We start from the raw sequence: 22,173 nt of genomic DNA, 5'->3' as shown, positions 1-22,173 counted from the left end.
GCTATGGCCTATGAAAGCAGCGGAAGATGGCCCAAGTTCTTGGGCCCCTACTACCCATGTGGGAGACCTGGAAGTATCTGCCGGCTCCTGGCTTCAGCTTGGCTCAGCCCAGGCTGTTGCAGCCATCTGGGGAGTAAACCAACAGATGGAAGATCTCTCTCTCTCTACCCACGCCTCTCTCTGTAGCTCAAATAAATTCAAAATAAATTTATTCAAATAAATAAATAAATCTTTAAAGTTAAATAAATGAGAGAGGGAGTACTTCATTTGACCTTTTAACACTTTTTTAAAATTATTATCATACTCATCCCAGGTTCACCCATTCCACAAGTAGTTTTACACATCTGTGGCTTTAGTTGAGCTCCCTGGGAACCATAATCAGATCTTCTTCACCTTTTTATTCCTGAGGTGTTGCACTCTGTCTGTCCCTCGTAGGAGAGGAGTCAGTGTGACATTGAATTAGGAAGACAGAGCAATGCCTTTCAGCATGACAATTTATAGGGAGCCTGCAGTCCAGTGCCTTCTCAAGTGTGCCATGGCGTAGTACTTGGGTTCATCTGCATGCCCTTGAGATCCTTATGAGCTTAAAAATTGCGGCAATAAGCCTGGAAGTGGACAGATAGTTACTTCCTGTTTGCTCAGGCTGGCCACTTCATTGCCTCCTCACCTTCCAGTGTCTTCCATCCTACTTCCTACCTGCTTTCTGTCTCTGCACCATCACAGCTACTCCAAAGCCCAGTCCACATTGCACTTCATCTTGCAAACCTTCCCTAGGGCTTCCACTCCGAATCTGCTTTTTTTGCTGAATTTCCCTAGGACATCAGAATCTCTTTTTCCCTATAAACATTGTATTTTATACAGTTTTGAATTGTTTATTAATTATTTAACTTAGTAAATTTTTCCTGGTCAGTTCAACTAGAGCAAAGTTTTGTGTTTTCAATGGAGGCATCCCAGTATCTCTCCTAAAGACTCTAGTGCATCATACCAGATATATAATTCAGGGCAAGTTTAAAAAACTGCTTAAACATCAAAGGTAGGCTGGGAAAATCATAGTCTATCTTACAAAATATAGAAAATGCATGTGAAACACTTTGTACTTGACAAATGTCTCAGTTTGTGATAGTTATTAGTATGAACGGTTTTAATCGTACCCTGTTGAAATCAATTTATCTTCTACCAAAAGCCCATATAAATAATATCTAATACTTTGAGGCCCTTGTCATGTTGCTGGATGATTAGTTTGGCAGAAAATAATGCCTTGTATTGTTTTTGGAACCACTCTTCCACCCATGAACAAGCAACTGCCAACACAGGCACTGAAACTGTGGTTTCTTCAGTGGTGTCTTGTGGCCCAAATGAAGCACAGCAGCTTAGGAATTGTCCTAAAACACACAAATAAAATGTGACTCATTAGATATTAACGAATAAACTCTGTGTGTTTATGGTGCCATCATACCCAGACTGTAAGGTCATTGAAATAAATCCAAGGCACTGCTCTTGAAAGATGTGATGTCTACTTGTTTTTCTGCCAGAAACAAAAAAAGAGAACATTATCTCAACACAATAACCTAGGAAATGTTTATTTAAAATCATTCCATTTTGCTTTCTTAATTTCTCATCTCTCATCCCAGAAAATCTGTATTAACATGGCAAGAGCCCACTGTTTGAGTTTAGGAAAAGCAATGTAATTCTTGTACGTCTTTCACAGACTTTGCTTGTTGGGCCAGAAGCCCAGTGCATTTGGACACAGCTGTACCCTGAACTTATGTCACTAGTTAACATTTCCACTTCTAGGCATTCATTTGGCTTATTTGTTCCAGAAAGTTTTCTGCTCTCTGATGAAATGTTTCTCTGTGCTGTACCCACAGATCTGTAACCTAATTCACTGGCTGATTTTTCAAGGCTGTGATTTAAAGAGCCAGTGACCTAATTGAAGAAGATTTATCTTCTCATTGGATCTGAAGCCTGCCCTACGCACAATTTCAGTTGGTTAAGTTTTGTCATTGGCCCCAAAATTGTCTCTGATAGGGCTCTTCCCACCCCTAGGCAGTCTCGCCAGTGAAATCTGCAGAGTTTATTTAGTGTCCCGTTTTTAATCCTAACTAAGGCTTTGATAACTCATTAAGATATTTACATCTAAAGCACGCAGGACTGAAATTTGGAAAATGTTTTAAGGTTCTGAAGAATGAAATTGTAATCAGGATGAATTGGATGAATCAAGGCTTATGATAACAGCATCTTTATTTTTAAATCCAGAGTTACATAATTGGGACAGAGTCCTTTTTTCAAAAAAGATTTATTTTAATTATTTGAAAGGCAGAGTTTACAGAGAGAGAGAGAGAGATCTTCCATCCACTGGTTCATTCTTAAAATGGCCTCAATGGCTGGAGCTGGGCTGGTTCAAAGTCAGGAGCCAGGAGCTTCTTCCAGGTCTCCAAAATGGTTTTCATAGGCCCAAGCACTTGGGCCATACTCTGCTGCTTTCCCAGGCACAATAGCAGGGAGTTGGATCAGAAGTGGAGCAATCAGGACTTGAATTAAGGCCCATGTGGGATGCTGTTGGTACAGGTGGCTGCTTTACCCCCATGTCACAGCACTGGTCCTGGACAGTCTTGATCCTTATTCCCCAAACTGAACCGATCTTGTAGATCTTGTAGATATTTATGCTCAGTACAGACTTCTGTTGGTTATTTCTCATGAAGAGTGACCAGGCGCCAACTAGTCAGGGTTATCCGTTGATTAAGACACAGACAGTGTAGAAAGAATGAATCTGCCCACAGGAAAATGGTTAAGCACTTCACTCACTCACCAGCTCTCTGGTGCCGGAAGCTTGCCCTGCAGGGTGCTGTGGGAACTGGAGCCAGAGCAGAGAGAAGCACAGTGCCAGTGACTATCAGCATGGTGTGAGATAGCCGCCAAGCCATCTCTGTGTGGGAACAAACGCTATCTCCATTTCACAGATGTGGAAACTGACTCTCTTGACCTGGTGACCTTCTTGTCTCTCGTTTCTCTCTCTGTGCCCCAGCTTTCTTTATCTGGGAGTTCACGTACAGGACATATGATGTCTAATTTCTTTCCTTCCTCATTTGTGATTGTTGCTGAACACTGGGGCCATGACCGTCACGATGGGGCTCTGTGGGGTGGCAGGAGTGGCCGGAGAGCTACATGCTGTTGTGGGACTACGTCTATCTGAGGCCACACAATCCTGCTCCAGGAGGGAGCAGGAAGTGAGGAAGGGTGGGTCCTGGCAGCTTTTGCTGTGACACACAGCAGGTCAGATCACTGGCTCCTTAGGTCGTGTTGCCACTTGCTCCTCACCTCCTGCTGCCAGGTACACCTCCCACCCAGTGACTGGGTCAACAGCTGAACTCTGTGCATTTTGCAGACCTGTCTCAGGAATTAAAGGGAAGCCCATTCTTTTGCTTCTGTGGTGATTGGGGGCAATCTCTAGGATAAGCCTGCACCAGAAACATGCATCTATAGTACAGACTATTTAATCTGTAGTGTTAACTCCAGTGTGGTGGTCCCTATGGAATATTGATGAGATGAGGAAATTGGAAAGCGTGGCTTTTTAATATATATTATAACATCTTCAAAAGATGAGAAGAACCTCTAACTTGTACCTATATGGACAAATTCCACACATTTTGATGTGTCCTTTCATACAAGGCATTGTTAGAGAATCTGACCAGAGTTATGTTTCTCTGTTGTTTGAGTACCTGTAAAAAAGGTGAGCTCTTTTGGGGATGGTCTGCTATTTCTTCTCAGTAGTCTAATAAAATTGTTCAGGAAAACTTCCTGTGACTGTGGAAATGTTTTCTATTTAGTGACTGTCTTCATGTGGCTATTGAGAATCTTAAAATGTTGCTAGTAAAGGAACTGGTACTGTGGTGCAGCAGGTTAATGCCCTGGCCTGAAGCGCCAGCATCCCACATGGGCGCCGGTTCGAGACCTGCCCCACTTCCTATCCAGCTCTCTGCTATGGCCTGGGAAAGCAGTGGAAGATGGCCCAAGTGCTTGGGCCCCTGCACCCATGTGGGAGACCAGGAAGAAGCTCCTGGGTCCTGGCTTCGGATCAGTGCAGCTCCGGCCATTGCGGCCAACTGGGGAGTGAACCAGTGACGGAAGACCTCTGTCTCTGTCTCTCTCTCTCTCTGTAACTCGGATGTTCAAATAATTAAATCTTTAAAAATGTTGCTAGTGTGACTGGGAACTGGATTTTTATATATTTAATTTTGTTAATTTCAATAGCCATGTATGCCTATTGGTTACTGTCCTTGACAGCATAGGTCTGGAGTATTACATGATTTGTTTGAAGCAGACACAATCATTGTATATTGAGTTGAATTTTTTAAATATTGATTTATTTATTTGAAAAGAAGAAATACAGAGAGAGAGAGACAGAGGAGAGATAGAGATATCTTCCATCTGCTGGTTCACTCCCCAGATGGTTGCAACAGCCAGGGCTGGGCCAGGCAAAAGCCAGAAGTTCCTGGGTCTCTCAGGTTGGTGCAGGGGTCCAAGTACTTGGGCCGTTTTCTGCCCCTTTCTCGGGCTCATTAGCGGGGAGCTGGATTGGAAGTGTGGTGGCTGGGACTTGAACTAGTGCCCATATGAGATGCCGGCACTGCAGACAGAGACTTAACCCTCTATGCCACAGCGCTGGCCCCCTTCAGTTGAATTTGAACTTAACCATTCTTCAGGGAACTTGCCAAAAGGTTTATTTTTGCCATGTGTTTTTCAAATGTCTAATATAATTTTCCCAGTAATTCTAGGTTTTCTATTCATATGATACTCCAACTGGAAAGTTATTCTGAGTCTGCATGTACAGTCATTGTTACTAAAACAGTGTCCCAGGGACTCTAGGACTTGGAGGGAAAGTTCCTATAATACAAGATTTCTGCTATTTGCACAAACATACTTTAAAGATTCTGTCTTCTCCAGTGCTTCCTACATCATTTCTTGGTGGAAGTAGGAAAGTTGGTAATTCATGAATTTATTTTTTTTAAGATTTTTTATTTATTTGAAAAGCAGAGAGAGAGAGAATCTTTCATCCTCTGATTCAATCCCCAAATGATCACAATGGCCAGGGCTGTGCCAGGCTGAAGCCAGGAACCCAGAGCTCCTTTTGGGAGCCCAGCCCAGAGCTTCTTTCTCACATGGGTGCAGGAGCCCAAGCACCTGGGCCATCTTCCACTGCTTTCCCAGGTGCATCAGCAGGAAGCTGGATTGGAAATGGAGCAGCCGGCACCCATATGGGATGCTGGTGTCGCACACAGTAGCTTGAGCTGCTACATCACAACGTGAGCCCCAGTGAATGTTTTCACTTTCCCTCTAGGGGAGGCGAGAAAGCAAGCAGCACATGGCCTTGGGAGATGTCTGGATTTGAATTCCAACTCTGAGACCTTGGAATAATCATTTAAATCTTTAAAACTTCAGATTTTTTCATTTCTCAATAAGAATTATTTCATCCATAAATACCTTTTGGAGTTGAAGTGTAAAAATTTTTGACATAAAATGTGTGCAAGTCATCTTGAGCTATAAAACACTGTTCAAATATTTACGGCTGCTGTTATTTTTATCTCACGTGAGGTGAGAGCATTTGTGTTGACCTTTACAGCATATTTTTCCATGCCTGCAACTGAGCATTCAGCCACTGCCTATGGCAGCTGGAGACTTATCAGTGAGAATATTCAGGATCTCTACCTGCTCTACTGTAGGCCTGCTAGCCGTGAGCATGCCTTTGTTAAGTGGCCATCTGCGTGGTGTAAGCCGACCCCAGTGTAGCAAAGTGCTTACTTGAAGCCAGTTTCCCTGGAGAAGATTGGAAGCATTCCCATTCCCACATTCTGTATTGGCCTGGGGATGTATTTGCTTTCTGAAAAGGTAAGAGGTCTTGGTCTGGTCCTACATCCAAGATTCATTGTATGACTTGGGAAATTCATTTGATATGTATGGAGATTCTACAAAAGGGAGATGAAGTTTGTGATAGCAATTTCTGAGCCCCTGCTGAAAGGGTCCCAGGATTTCTGTCGGATCATTATGTCTGAATTTTGTGATAGAATTTGAAACTCATTGAAGATAAGAGACATATCCAATTCTTCATTCTTTCTGAAAATGGTGCACCTTGAATCAATGGATTAACAGAACAGTATTGTTGCTAATTTAACTTATACTACATGCAGATGCACAAAAAATGCAACTTCTTTATTTTTCATATTTTTAAGAGATTTATCTATATATTTGAAAGACAGAATTACACACACACACAAGTGCACGTGTTCATGCGCAGACACACACACACATACACACAGATCTTTTACTGGTTCACTCCCCAAATGACCAAAACAGCTAGGGCTGGGCTAGGCCAAAGCCAGGAGCCAGGAACTCCATCTGGGTCTTGGGTAGGGGTCCAAGCATTTGCAAAGTCATCTTCTGCTGCCTTCCTAGGCCCATTGACAGGGAGCTAGACTGGAAGCAGAGCAGCTGGGATTTGAGCTGATGCTCACATGGGATGCTGGCATCACAATCAACAGCTTAATTTACTGTGTCATAATGATGGCTCTTGCTTGTTTATTTTTCTATGGCTGGTCTGGTGTTTCCCATGAACTTTCTATCCGTTGGGTAATGAGAATAATATTAGCTGCTCAGTGGTTCATAATGGATTACCCAAAGTTTAGAAATTTCAAGCAATGAATATTTACTATCTCACAATTTCTGTAGGTCAGAACTCTAAAGTGGCTTTGCTGGGTTCTATAGCACAAAGTCTCCCAGAAGCTTACACTCAACGTGCCATTTGGGCTAGGTAGAGGGTGAACAGCTGTTTGGGATTGCTTAAGACTGAGTCACTTACTTGGAAGCGGGGCTCTCGGTGCTGAAGCTGAGAAAGTTCTGGGCAAACAGGTACCTTGGTTACTTCACCTGGGTTTCATCTGAAGTCTAGACCGAGGGATAAGCCTTTCCCAAGGTCATCCACATCATGCGGCAGGATTAATTGTGTTTCTCATGAGCTGTTGGATTAGGACCGAGGCTCTTCTCTGTTGGTCAGGAACCTCTCTCAGTCCCCTGACCCATGAACCTCTCTCTAGGGATGCTTGCAACATGGTAGCCTGTTTTATCAAGGTGAGCAGGTGAGGGGAGAGGTGAGTAAATTAAAAGCCAGTTTTTCGAAATCTATTCTTTTTTTTTTTAACTTTTATTTAATGAATATAAATTTCCAAAGTACGGCTTATGGATTACAATGGCTTCCCCCCCATAACGTCCCTCCCACCCGCAACCCTCCCCTTTCCTATTCCCTCTCCCCTTCCATTCACATGAGGATTCATTTTCAATTCTCTTTATATACAGAAGATCAGTTTAGCATACATTAAGTAAAGATTTCAACAGTTTGCTCCCACACAGAAACATAAAGTGAAAAATAATAGATGATTTTTTTAAATGATGATGAAATCAGATCAGACCTATTGTCATGTTTAATCCCAGCAAGAGTCAAGTTGGGAATTGCTAATTTCTTCTTCTTCTTTTTTTTTTTTTTTTAACAGAAGATCACTTTAGTATACATTAAGTAAAGATTTCAACAGTTTGCACCCCCATAGAAACACAAAGTGAAAAATACTGTTTGAGTACTCGTTATAGCATTAAGCCTCAATGTACAGCACATTAAGGACAGAGATCCTACATGAGGAGTAAGTGCCCAGTGACTCCTGTTGTTGACTTTACAAATTGACACTCTTGTTTATGGCATCAGTAATCTCCCTATGCCCAGTCATGAGTTTCCAAGGCTATGGAAGCCCCTTGAGTTCTCTGACTCTTATCTTGTTTAGACAAGGTCATAGTCAAAGTGGAGGTTCTGGCTGGCGCCGTGGCTCAATAGGCTAATCCTCCACCTTGCGGTGCCGGCACACCGGGTTCTAGTCCTGGTCGGGGCACTGGATTCTGTCCTGGTTGCCCCTCTTCCAGGCCAGCTCTCTGCTGTGGCCAGGGAGTGCAGTGGAGGATGGCCCAGGTGCTTGGGCCCTGCACCCCATAGGAGACCAAGAAAAGCACCTGGCTCCTGCCTTCGGATCAGCGCGGTGCGCCGGCCGCAGCGCGCCAGCCGTGGTGGCCATTGGAGGGTGAACCAATGGCAAAGGAAGACCTTTCTCTCTGTCTCTCTCTCTCACTGTCCACTCTGCCTGTCAAAAAAAAAAAAAAAGTGGAGGTTCGCTCCTCCCTTCAGAGAAAGGTACCTCCTTCTTTGAAGACCTGTTCTTTCCACTGGGATCTCACTCACAGAGATCTTTCATTTAGGTGTTTTTTTTTTTTTTTTTTTTTTTTTTTCCTGAGTGTCTTGGCTTTCCATGCCTGAAATACTCTCATGGGCTTTTCAGCCAGATCTGAATGCCTTTAGGGCTGATTCTGAGGCCAGAGTGCTGTTTAGGACATCCGCCATTCTATGAGTCTGCTGAGTATATCGCTTCCCATGTTGGATCACTCTCCCCTTTATTTATTCTATCGGTTAGTATTAGCAGGTACTAGACTTGTTTATGTGCTCCCTTTGACTATATTGAAAGTTCCATCCTAACCCCTTTTGTTTTACTCTGAAGCAGTTCAGTAAGTCTGCAACATACTCAAGGGCATGGGATTACACAGGTCATAGGCACCAGGAAGTGAAGATCAGGGGGAGCCACTGTAGGTGTTGCCTACCATTGGGAGAAAAAAAATCCCATAAGTTTAGTCCAATTAGGCAAATGTGAAAAACAGTATCTTTTTGGGTAATCATTATGACCTTGTTTCTATGTGGAATGTAAAACAGTCAAACTCACAGAAGCAGAGAATAGAATGGTGGTTGCCAGGGGCTGGAAGATTGGGAGTGTTAGGGAAACAGGGAGGTGAAAGTTAAAGGATACAAAGTATCAGTTATGCAACAGCATAGTGCCTATGGCTGACAATGTTGTATTGTATGCTGAAAATTTGCTAAGAGGGTGGCACCATGTTAAGTCTTCTTATCACATGTGAGAATAGTATCAAAGGGGTTGCTAGGAAACTTTGGGCCATAATGAGTATGTTTATGGTCTTGATAGTGGCGAGGGTTTTGTGGGTGTATACTTACCCCCAAACTCATTGAACTGCCTACATGAAATATGTCTGCCTTTGTACATGTCAATCATACCTCAATAAAATGATTTTAAAAAAGAACTGCAGACTTCTTTCTCTTTCCTTTTTTGCCGTGGTTTCTCATCACATGGCAGGAGGAAAGGCCAGCTGCACTCCTGAGGGTGGAAAAGGAGCGTTCGGAGCTACCTGTGTTCCACCCTGGCTCCCCTGGGCTCTGCCCGGATGTCCCTTTAGACCGCTTGCTCTGCGGCTCAGTGGCTGACGTCAGTGGCTGTTGGAATCGTGGGTTGTGTTGGGCTTGGTTGTCTTCTACTGACCAGGCATCACTTCCAGTGTGACAGGCTGCTCTTCCCACCCAACGTCTTGCACGGCAGGCTCCTCTGCTCCTCCCTGTGGTCACCCTCTGGCAAGGGCTCCACACAGTACCATGAACGACATCCTGCTCTCTCCACTGAAGCTTGAGCCAATCTTCAGATCCTTTTGACACCTGAGAGTCAAGGGAGCCTGGTGGGGTGTGCATGTGCACTAAATTCAGGCCCTCCTCCTACACGGTCGCATATGACTGGAGTTCCCCACGGCAACTGTGTCATGGCGGACTGTTCTGCATCTCAAAAAGGAATGAGGCCAAAGAACCTCTCTGGTTTTCTCCTAAACCTCTTGCTAGGACAACAGCACAGTCTATGGCATTAAGAAGGGGCAAGGAGGCACCGATGCTCAGTTTCCTTTGCTGCCTCCTTTGTTCCCTGCAATGCAGTATGAATGAAGTTTGTTCCCTGTTCTCTCCTGAGTTCCCTTGACCCCATGCTGCAGTGAGGTTCCCTCTGGGGAGCCCATGTGAAACAGACTAAGGAAACTTACCATGTACTTTTTTCCACCCAAAGTTTGACTTTCATGACCATTGTTTAGATGTGGACTGAAAGGGGTGGGTTTATAAATCAAAGATGATCGATGATGGCCCCTTATTCCCTGTAGCATTAAGCCTTCTGGTAAGCCATGGCTGTAAGGGAGCTTGTTTTAAGGTGGAAATGAGAATGTATCTACTCAAAACGTCAAAATTACCTCTCTCAACCCATGTATGGGTTTTGATAGCAGTAACTTCTTGGGGTAACAGATAGTCCTGGCTTTGGAGTTCAAGAAATTATTCTGCTTGGATCCAGATGAGCTAGAAATGGAAGAATTAAAAACTGGGGGCAGGCATTTGGTGCAATGGTTAAGCTGCCACTCGGGACACCTGCATCCCATATCTGAGTGCCCGGTTGGAGTCCCGGCTACTAAGCCTCTGATGCATCTTTTTGCCAATGTGCCTGGGAGGCAGCAGATGCTGGCTCACATGATTGGATCCCTGCTACCCACAAGGGAGACACGGATTGAGTTCCTGGCTTCCACCTGGCCCAACCTGGCTCTTGCAGGTATTTGGGGGAATGAATCAACAGATGGAACATCTCCCTGTGTATCATTCCTTCTCTGCCTTTTGAATAAAATGAAAAAAAAAAAAATTCTAGTGGCAACGCCTTGATGCCAGTATTTTCCTATCAAAAGAGTAGCATTTTCCATGGGGTCAGCTTACTAACCTCACACGCTGAAAGAGCTGAAAAAAATGTTATCTGTGTATGGGTGTAGAGAGTGCTTAAAAGAGGGAGCAAGGACAGAAAGTCACCTTAGTGTGCAGGGGAAAACAGGGCAGGAAAAATAAAGGAAGAAAAAAAGTATGCAGCGCACATACACCATGGGAAGTAAGTGGTTAAATGTTCTCCTCTCCCCGCGCTGGGAAGCAGCTGCATCCAGGGGGAAGTTTGCCATGGAAACACAGGAAGTATCAGAGAGCTGGGCAACGCGGGGAGCTGTTCTTGTAGTAGGCACACTGGAAGTAGCTCTCTTCCCACCAAACAGCCCGGGGCTGTACAACGCTTCTCTTTGCAGTGGCACAGGACACAGAGGCGGAGGTCTATTTCTGGCAGCAAGCAGCCCGAGATGACAGGGCACCGAGCCTATTAGAGCAGCCTCCTGACAAATGGAATTGATGAGGAATTTGAATTAAAGGTGAACTCTGAGTAATTACAGATGGAGAAAGGGCATCAAATAATTGGCATTTAAAGTCTTGACACAGGAGAGTGACTCCTTCAGTGCAGACGGCGGGAGACCCAGACAGCGAGGGCCACCGCACAGTCAGCAGAGGAGCCAGGTCTGCAAGATGAAGGGAGGTCGTCTATGTAGAACTGGGGCTGAGCTACTGCCCTTGGCCTCCTCTCACCAGTATTCTCAAAAATGCTTTCATTCTGAGGGATTGTAGGGCACCATCAGTTCTACACTGAATGCTGTTTGCAGTTGGCTCTATATTTAATTTAATTTAAGCTATGGGCCTCTAAATTACAATGGAACAATGTGTTTGAGCCATTCTCAATGCATTTTTCTTCTGCTTTTGAAATGCAGTCTGTGGTTACACACCTCCTGGAAATGTGCTGTTTATTTATTTTCACTGGCAGAATCGAAGTCATAAAATGTGGGTACCCAGACCTGGCACACTCGGACAATAGCACCTCTTATAGACAGTGGCTGGATGCAGCTACTACCCACTCATGTGCACTGTGATATACAAAAGGAAGGAGAAAGGCAAACCATATGAGATATGGACTTGGACATACACTCAGGGGGAAAGGAAGATGTGGGGAAGAGAACGAGCCCGGAAAAGGCAGTGTGGCTCTTTGAAGGTCTGGGAGAGTCTGTAAAACCACAGACAGATCTCAGAAGCAACTGGTGCTAAGTTGTTGTTTTTGTTGCTTTGTTTCTGTTTTTTTTTTTTTTTTTTTTTTTCCTTTTGGCTTTTGGCTACAGAAAGGAAGACAAGTCTTGGTGAAGAGTAGGGGTGGCTGCAGACTTACACAGCACAAAATAATGTCTGTTAACTCCTGGCTCCAAAGACCAATTTGCAAGGCTCGGGAGAGAGAAGTTGTCAACAAAAGCATAAAAAGTCATTTTTCCATGTGCCTCAAGTGGAAGGGGCATTCTTTGCATGGAGTACTGAGTGTTGTGCCTTCCAAGCACCCTGAACAATTGCTGCTACAGTCTCATTAGGACACAGCCTCTTCCTAGGGAAGTGGCTCTAAGCAAGATACTGATGATGCATCACCCTTGGGTGACCCCTGAGACATCCAGCCTGGAGGGGGCTGCATCAGAAGAGGAAGCTTTCTCTGAGCCCGTTTGATGGTTCATTTGTAGAAGGTCCTGAGAAACCACCTGAGAACTTTGCGTTATAATGAGATGAATGTGGGGGCAGGTGTCAATGACGGGGTGGTTATTTCTATTAACATGCCTCTTCTCTAGCAGGCTCTAGAAGCATGTCATTGTCCCACTTTCACTAGGTAGGCACCAATGCTTAGCAAAGTTAAGTAGTGGGTTTAGTGCATCAAAACTAGAAGTGTTGGAGCCAGGATTTAATCCCATGTGTATTTGCTTTGAGCTGATTGAAGTCACTGCTGTGCTATACAAGTTCCCCCGTGCTCCCACTTCCAATACAATCCCAGAAGCCATTGAAATAAGAGAAGATTTAAAATGGAAAGTCTTAAGCTATGTGCCAGATCTTAAGCAGTGATACTTCAGGGATGACAGGTCAACAAGACTGGTCAACAGAGTCCCATCCAGGAAGCCCTCTTAAAAGTGGTGGCTCAAAAAATCACTTCTGGCTGAGGGATGAGGAACTCTGTCTAAATAAAGCTCTTGTGGACAAGTTTATGGGTGGATGTTCTTTATAATTAGGTGTTTAGGCATTAAATATGTTAAGGGTGGGCACTGGGTTCACCAGTGGCTGTGTTTGTTTGGCCAAGGTGCTTAACTTGCTTGAGTTCCATTCACTATCTGTAAGTTGAAGATAATTCAAAGTATCTCATTTTTATTTCAGGATTATGGTGAGAATTCAGCACAAATACGTACTGTGGCAGATTCCATCTTCCAAAGATGGCCATGCCAATATCCACATCCCAATGCCACCTGCATGTCATATGTTGTAAGTGGTGGCCTCCCCTTTGTGCTACTGATAAGCCGAGGTATATAGACTTTGTCTGTCCCCTTGTGCTACTGATAAGCCGAGGCATATAGACTTCCTCTGTCTAGATCCAGGCAGAGACTTTGACTCCTCTGACTAATAGATGTGGCAGCAGTAACACTATGTGACCTAATGCTAGGCCGTAAAAAAGATAAAGCTTCCATCTGCTGCCTCTCTGAGGACACTTGCCCTTGGAACTCAGCTACCATGCTGTGTGAGGAAGCACAAATGAACCCACCGAGACACCAAGGCCCCCAGCTGACAGTCACCATCAAACACCAGACTTGAGTGACGAAGCTTTCAGATGGTTCCAGCTCCTGCCTTCAGTCTTCCTTCAGAAGCCCGTTCACCAGGGATCAGATGGGAGCTTCCCCGCTGTGCCCTGTCCAAATTCCTCCTCAGAGTCAGAGGTGTGACACATCACTGTTTCATACCACTTAATTTTAGAGGTTAATCTGGTATTCGTCCATTTTAACTGGAACAGATTTCGATGCTCTGTAAATAATCCAAGAAGAGTAAGATGCTCAAAGAATTTTTGCAACTCATTTCCTATTCATTAATTTAATAGGCATTGCTAGACCAAGTATTAAAGAGTTAACTTAGCATCTGACAACTGATTAACTAGATTGTAGTAAAAGGCAAGCAAGATTTAGACACAATGACACTTTTCAGCACCAGATTATACGTGATGCCTGGATCTTTTCAGCTTTTGGCAGAGGGAACTTCTGTTTTACTGGCCCTGCACGAATGTTTTAACTGAGTGCTCACTCATGTACTCTTAGCTCATATTCCCCTGTTCAGGAATGAGGAAATTTGAACAGGTAACACAGGGGTGGTCAACCATAGCTCTTGTATTATGGGTGCTCATAATAATAAAACTTTATATTTATAGATGTTCTAGCATGGGGCTTTTACATCCTTAATCTCAAGTGATGTTTGTGAATGCATTTGTATAGACCTAGCATTGAGACCTACAGTGGCCAAAGAATAAAGTGTTCTGATGGGAGGATGGTTTGCTCCTGAAGCAGTTGAAATATATGATACAATGTATGCATACCCAAGAAGAAGATGTATATTTATGAGGAAGAAACAAAGATCAGTGACTTTTTAAACTTGTATATGAGAATATTAAAAAGTAGAGTTCTAGGGTAGAATTCAGAGAGGACATGGCAAACTAGAACATGTTCTGATGCTATGTAAATTAATGACAACCATCCTATTCTTGGAAGAGAAGTAAGTATTATAAGAGTTTAGGCAGGGATAGAAGGGCATTATATTACTCTAAGGCTTTATCCTACATACAAGCTGATGGGTTTAGGGATAGGAAAGGTGAGACTCCTGGGTCAGAGGCGAAAGACAGTATATCATTCACATTACAGGTAGTAGCCAGAGAATTAATATTTGTTTTTCTTAGTGATAGGGAGACAGATAAACAGAGAGAGCTCCCATCTGCTAGTTTACTCCTCAAATGCCTGCAATGGCTAGAGTTGGCTCAAGCCAAGCCAGAAACCTGGGACTTATTCTAGGTCTCCCATGTGGGTAGCCATCACTACCGCATCCCAAGGTATGCATAAGTAGAACCATGACTTGAACTCAGGCACCCTGATATGGAATGTGGACATCTAAGTGGCATCTTAACCATCAGGCCAACCCCTAGAGAATGGGCATTTTTGCATCAGTCTCAAACCTCAATTTCCACTGGATGTTTGAAGAGAGCTTGATGAAATCTATGTACTCAGGGTAGTTTTTAAAGAAGAATCCTGAACTTAGGAACCAGAATCTTGTGTAATATGCAGCAAACATGCTTGACCTTTGCTTCAGAGAGAGAGAGAGAGAGAGAGAGATTTTCTTTATTATATTGGACAGTAAGCATGCTTGCCCTTTGGTCAGAGAGAGATGCCACCTCTACCTTCCAAGGCTGTGAGCAAACCTGCTCTTTGCTCTGGAGGGAGACAAAATATCTCTATTTCAAGGATGTTTGCTATATAAATATCCTTGAAAAGATAGCTCCGTACAAAGGTAGTTAGTATTGCTGCTTACAATATATGTAGAAATACTGAGAGGTCCATGGAAAATTGTCTTCTAACAATAAGCCCCAATCTTCAGAGGATCCAAAGAAATTGCAAACCACCTATTACTGTTTGGCCAGTGATCAAGGGTCAATGACACCTGTATACATTAGAGAAAGTAGAGATAAATGTGCACTACAACTTGGGTTTGCCTATTTCTTTCTCTGGACTGTGCTGTAGGGTGGTCCTCATTGCTAAGGTAAAAAAGAAAGCTTTTCAAAACATTTAATTTCCTTTCAGTTCAAGTCTGTCATCTTTTCTTATTCATCTGGGGCTTTGTGGCTACTATTTTTTTTAAGACTTATTTATTTATTTGAAAGGCAGAGTTACAGAGAGGCAGAAGCAAGGAGAGAGAGAGAGAGAGAGAGAGAGAGAGAGAGAGAGAGAAACTCTTCCATCCATTGATCCACTCCCCCAAATGGCTGCAACAGCTGGAGCTAGGCCTATCTGAAGCCAGGAGCCAGGAACTTCTACCAAGTCTCCCATGAGGGTGCAGGGGCCTGAAAAATTAGATCATTTTCCACTGCTCTCGCAAGTCATAGCAGAGGGCTGGATAGGAGGTGGAGCGGCCTGGACTTGAACCAGCATCCCATATGCACTGCAGGCAACAGCTTTACCTGCTACACTGCAGTGCCGGCCTCTGTGGCTACTATTGAGACTCAGCAGTGTCATCAACAGAAACTGTGAACCTGGATTCCTATTGAGAGAAGAGGAAATTTGCCTACGGCTAGAAGGAGGGAGAAGAACGTCATGTGATAGGTTGGTAGTGGCTAAGGCAGGACACTGAGAAAAGCTGAGTTCCTGAGAGTGACTTACAGGAATAAAGTGGCTTCACTGGGAGTTGTCTAGGGCTAGACAAGTTGTTGATCATTCACCTGTTTTCTTCCAAATTCATTCCCTTTCCTGTCACTGCCCTGCTCTATAATGAGCTGCATATTTTGTGAAAGAGAAAGTAGACAAACTGCTTATTGACCCAGGGAGATGGCAAGAAAACTTGTTTTTGCTTGCGCTCTTGTGGGGAGAAAAATCTAAAGCATCCTCCTGACAAATTAACATAGAACTATATACCACACAGGTGTTGAGTCCAAATTATACCAGCTGTGTGGTTCAGAAATCATAAACAGAAATGTATGTGTAAATTGATGCTTGGCTCAGGAGTTAGCAGTGACCTCAGAGAAGGGAATCCAAAGCCACTCTAGAGAGCCACACTTACCAATTCAGGTTGTAAGGGAGTCCAAATGAGTTTTACAGATGATGCATTCACAATACAAAGTTGCAGAACACACAAAAGTAAGAATTCACCATGAGCAATGTAACTTGAGATAACTGGACACTGTGATAGAAACAATAAAAGTTCTACTTGCTCAGATAATTACTAAGGTGAAAGAATAAATAGTAACCATAAGGGAAGAAGAATAAAAAAATTTAAAAAATGTAAGAAAAAATATGAAAACACAGTCAAATGTATGAATTCTGTTGCTGGTCAAGATGGAGTAGCTTGTCTGTCTTCCTGAATATCACTAATGATCTGGATAAAATGCAGAAAGTAGGTATCTGAGTACACAGAACATTTAGCAAAAACAGGCAAGTCAGGAAAGGAAGTAAAAATCTGAAGTGATTGCCTTGAGTGTTGGCCCCAGTTACAGAGCTGTGACTGCTGTGATCCTGCTGGCTCCTTAATCTCAAATATAAACCACATCTTTCTGGCTGTGGGTCAGGAAATTGGGCACCAGAAAATGTGTGGGGAGTGCTAGAGAGGAGCAATGTCTAATTCTGTGTTGGACAGTAGCAAGACTCACTTTCATCTTGGATCTGTACAAGCACAGGGTAGACCCAAAGCGGCATAGCAAAAAGCATTGAAAATGGAACTGATATTTAGTCACTGCCCAAGGAAGGCAAGACAGAAATTGCATTCTAGACCTAACAGGGTTGATTGCTTGCTAAAACCAACAAAAATCAAAAGACCCTATAAGGTTTTAGCAGGATGCAATCTTACAACATAATACTCAAACTGTCTAGAATGTAATTCAAAATTATATGGCATAACAAATACAAGCCAAAAATAAATAAAACCCAAGCCATCACAAAAATGTTATAGATTTTCCAGGGAAAAGAAAATTAACACCCAACAGTCCAAGATGAACCAGAATATCAGAAGTATCAAAGAATTTAAATTGGCATTAAAATTATATTTGAATATGAATATAAAACTTCTGCAATGGAAGTAGGAAAATACAGAACAGAAATTTTAGAACTGAAAATCCAATACTATATTAAAAATTCCCTCGAGGGACTCCCAGCAGAATGCAGATGACCAAGGAAAGGGTCAGTGAACCTGAGAGTAAATCAATAATAATTATTCAGTCTGAATAATAGCAAGTAAATAAAAAATAAGAACGAGCCACAGAGATACTGGAGACATGGCAATATATCTAACATTTCTGTTACTTGGGTTTCAGAAAGAGAAGGACAAAAGATTGGTGCAGAAAAATATTTGAAGAAATAATCACTGAAAACTTCACAAACTTTGTTAAAGCAATTAACAAAATGAAACAAACACAATTTTACAGATTCAAGAAGCACAACAAATTCTAAACAGACAAATGTTTTAAAAATGAGCCCAGATATATCATAATTCAACTACCGGAAGATAAAAATGAAGAGAACAAATCTTGAAAACAGTTATAATACACACACACACATGCACACAAATGAGAGTACTTCAAAAAGAAAAATGGAATTAAATACTATTTTTTTGAAATCTCATGTGCAGTATTTTGTAATAGACACTTTCTGTGAACTTAAAGCTTTTTTTGTTACCTTGTAGCACTTGCACCTCTTGATGGGGCACAGTGCAGCATTCCAGTGTTCCCCCGTGGCGTACATCCATCAGTGTGTAGCCTGCCCTCTACTTCCTTATCCTTTCTCCACGTGTAGCGCCTACCAGCTCCTTTCCTTCATTTGGTTATTTAGTACACAGACATCGTTCTGCACCACAGCCATTCCGTTGTGCAGTGGAATGCTCCATGTACCACGTCTATCTGACTATTCTGGTGCCCATTGTTTTAAAGATCTCTCACACAGAGAAAAAAATTGAATCACTTTAGATTTCTCTATGGAGACTATGAACCTCAGAAGACAGTGGGCCTCTGTATTAAAAGTGATGACAGAAAAAAATTACAATCAACTCAGAACTCTATATTCAGTAGAAATATCATTTAGGAAGGATGGTAAAAAAAATAAATAAAAAGAAAATTGATTACTACCAAAACTTCTTTAAAAGAATCGGCATGGGAAATTATTTTGGTTAAAAGGAAACCTGACACTTCAGGAATGATGGAAAAACAATAAAAGTGGTAAATACCCGGGGAAATATACACTGGTTTTCTCCTTTTTAAATTCTTTACAACATGTATGACTAGGGAGAGTGATTTTGGTAGGATTTTAACATCTGTATTAGCATAAAGAAGAGGTGGCAAAGGAACCTACATGATTTTAATGCCTCTATATTTTGCTTGTGGTGATAAAATAGACTATAAAGGGTTAGGTATGCATTTTTTTAGCCCTAGGGCCACCATGGAAAAAAAGTATACAAATAGAGATAGGCAAAATACCAATACATAAATAGAATACTAAAAGCCACTCAAAAATCACTACATACAATTTTAAGAACTATAAAATATTTTCATTGAAATGGAAACTCAGTGCATGGTTTAATCAGCTGGTTAAAGAAAAATAATAAACTGAAAACTAGAAATAAGGAAATTGTTCAAAATGTAATGCAGATATAAAGAAATCAGTTGTGTAAATGAAGAAAAGGAAATGTCTTCAGAAAGATTTTAAATTGTATCTAAAGTGAAATAATTGATAATGTGATCATTTATCAGGGCTATTCAGTTTCATATAAGTTAATTCACTGTTCATGTACATATACATTCAGAAGTGATAAATGACATTAGTGTTTTGAGTTCTGTTCTGAAGGCTGAAGAACATTTGGTTGTAATGATTTCCAAAGCACTCTCGTCTTTCTGGTTCCAGATTCGACAGTTATCACTAATTTGAGGAAAATGAGTCTATAATTTCTACATCTACCTCCTGTGAATTGCAAACTCCACTGGCAACACTTTCAATTAATTCAGCAACTCAAAGGGCATGAGTCAGCAGGCTGAACGTGCAGCCATGCCCAGTCTTGGGGGATTATATCAATCTGATCACCTCTTGCTTTCTCCTAGGATCTATCTACCAGGAAGCAACAGAGGAGCCCCTACACATAATGATTCTCTGTCTATATGGGGTGGGAGGCTGTTCTTCAAATGCCACTGGAAACAACTTGGCAGCCAGGGGACTTGGCCATTGGCTCTACCTCACTTCAGAAAATCAGGGTCAAGGTTGCACAATGTTAGTATGTTACAAGGTAGTCAATACTAACAGACCCTGCAGCAGTAAATCTAACAGGACTATTTAACTTTCCAGGCACTTCCTTCTCTGTAGTCTTACAGTTACTCTGAAGGGAAGGCAGTGTCATTCACATTGGACTGAGAAGGAAACTGAGAATGAAGGAAAAACACAGTCAGAATTCCAAGACACCACAGGTGTCTCCTATCCAATTCTTAGCATGACTGATGAGAGTGGATTTCTGAATAGATAGCATAAGTTATTTACTCAAAATATTTATTACACATACAGGGGTCTTCAGACGTTCATGCAAAATGCATATTGTGAAAAAGCTATGTATGTATTTCAAATTCTCTTATTGCATCAAAATAAATTTATTTTGTAATCCCACTTTTCCACGTACATTTTGAAGTACACTTATACCTACACAGATATGTGGGCACTTTTCAATGATACCTGCAGTGAGAGCCAGCTTTGCTTGAGTGAGGTATACCATGACGTGGAATCTTGTCATGTTGTATATCACAAACTCACTTAGCTGGAGCAGCTTCTTACTGAAGAGCCAGCTTTTAGTACTAGGGTTACGCTGAATTCATTACCCATTCTGATACTTATGGTTTAGTTACTTAGGCTTGGGATGTAGGCACTGGGAATTGTTCTTGGCCTATTTATGAATAAGTCAGTGTTTATTTTACATGCACACACACACACACACACAGTCACCACCTAGAATTCTGTAAGGCTAAATAAATAACTGGGAGCGGAGGTTAATTATTGGCCCTGCAGCCTGAGCAAGACCATGCAAATAGATGATCGTCAATATACCCTCCATCAGGAAACACCAGGCCCATTGGGGCTAGTGGAACAAGTTCTGCAGGGCCTTATGCATAAACAGAGCAGGGGGAGATGCCCAAGTGGGGTGTGTTAGGAGATTCCAAAAGTCCATCTTTGCAATACAGCACATTTTGTAAGACAAATGTTGACTTAATGACCACCCTGTGCTGTTAATGCGTCAAGCCTTGAGTATACAAAGATGAAGAGGTCAAAGTCGTGACTTCTCAGCTTTCCCTATCTTGTCGGAAAGGAGCACGGGAAATAAAAATAGCGGAGCTGTAACACTGAAGTCACATGTCAGTCTCTAGGGGGGCACAGGTACACACAGATGCTGAGGGGAGGCAAGGTGGGGAAAGCCAGGGAAAGCGTGAGGAGCCATCTGGGCTGCATTCAGTGGCTGAGCTAGAATTCACCAGGGTTGTGAAAGTGCACGGGGCAACGCTGCAAGGGAGCTGGCTTTGCTCTGATGGCTGTAGTTAGGGGGTCATGAAATTTATCTTCCAAACTGGGACACTTCTGAGAGTAAACAGAGGTGCTAAAATAATTCTAACTTAATATTATCACTAATTGTTGATCATCAAATTAATTCTATTAAAATTTTTTGAGAGGAAATTCTTTTTTTTTTATTTTTATTTTTTCACAGGCAGAGTGGACAGAGAGAGAGACAGAGAGAGAGAAAGGTCTTCCTTTTGCTGTTGGTTCACCCTCCAATGGCCACCGCGGCCGGAGCACTATAGCCGGCGCATCGGGCTGATCCGAAGCCAGGAGCCAGGTGCTTCTCCTGGTCTCCCATGTGGATGCAGGGCCCAAGCACTTGGGCCATCCTCCACTGCACTCCCGGGCCACAGCAGAGAGCTGGCCTGGGAGAGGGGCAACCGGGACAGAATCCGGCACCCTGACCGGGACTAGAACCCGGTATGCCAGCGCCACAGGCAGAGGATTAGCCTAGTGAGCCGCGGTGCTGGCCAAGAGAGGAAATTCTTAAAACTAACCTGAACACAATCATTTTTCTTGATATATAGCCACATGTTTTTATATTTCTTATCTATAGTTATCTCTAATGTCATATCACTATTTTTTCTGATGAATATATATATTTCTTATAATCTTATTTTAATACAATTAATATTTAAAGTGCTGTTCTATGGTACATAGATTAAATTTTTTATTTTTATAGATTTTATTTATCTATTTGAGAGGCAGAGTTACAGACAGAGAGAAGGAGAGACAGAGAGAAAGGTTTTCCATCTGCTGGGCTTCTCCCCAAATGGCCACAGTGGCCAGAGCTGAGCTGATCCGAAGCTATGTGCCAGGAGCTTCTTCCGGGTCTCCATATGGGTCTCCCAAGGACTTGGGTCATCGTCCACTGCTTTCCCAGGCCACAGCAGAGAGCTGGATCTGAAGAGGAGCACCTGGGAAACAAACCAGTGTCCATGTGAGACGCTGACACCGCAGGCAGAGGCTCAGCCTACTATGCCATGGCGCTGTCCACAGTTAGAATGTTTGATGACTCCAACGAACTCTTCTCTTTTATTTCATTTACTTTTAACTAACTTTTATTTGAGAGACAGAAAAAGGAGGGAGAGAGTGAGAGCAAGCTCCCATTTGCCACTTCACTGCCTACATGCCCACAACAGTTTGGGATAAGTTGGGGCCAGAGCGGGGAACTGGGAATGTACTCCAGGTCTCCCCCATGGATGGCAGGAACCTAATTACCTAAGCCATTGCTACTGCACTCCA

This window comes from Oryctolagus cuniculus, chromosome 4 (assembly GCF_051225735.1).
Source record: "Oryctolagus cuniculus isolate XC-2025 breed Fujian yellow rabbit chromosome 4, ASM5122573v1, whole genome shotgun sequence".
Lineage (NCBI taxonomy): Eukaryota > Metazoa > Chordata > Mammalia > Lagomorpha > Leporidae > Oryctolagus > Oryctolagus cuniculus.
The sequence above is the reverse complement of the archived record's forward strand: the minus strand, read 5'-3'. Positions refer to the sequence as shown.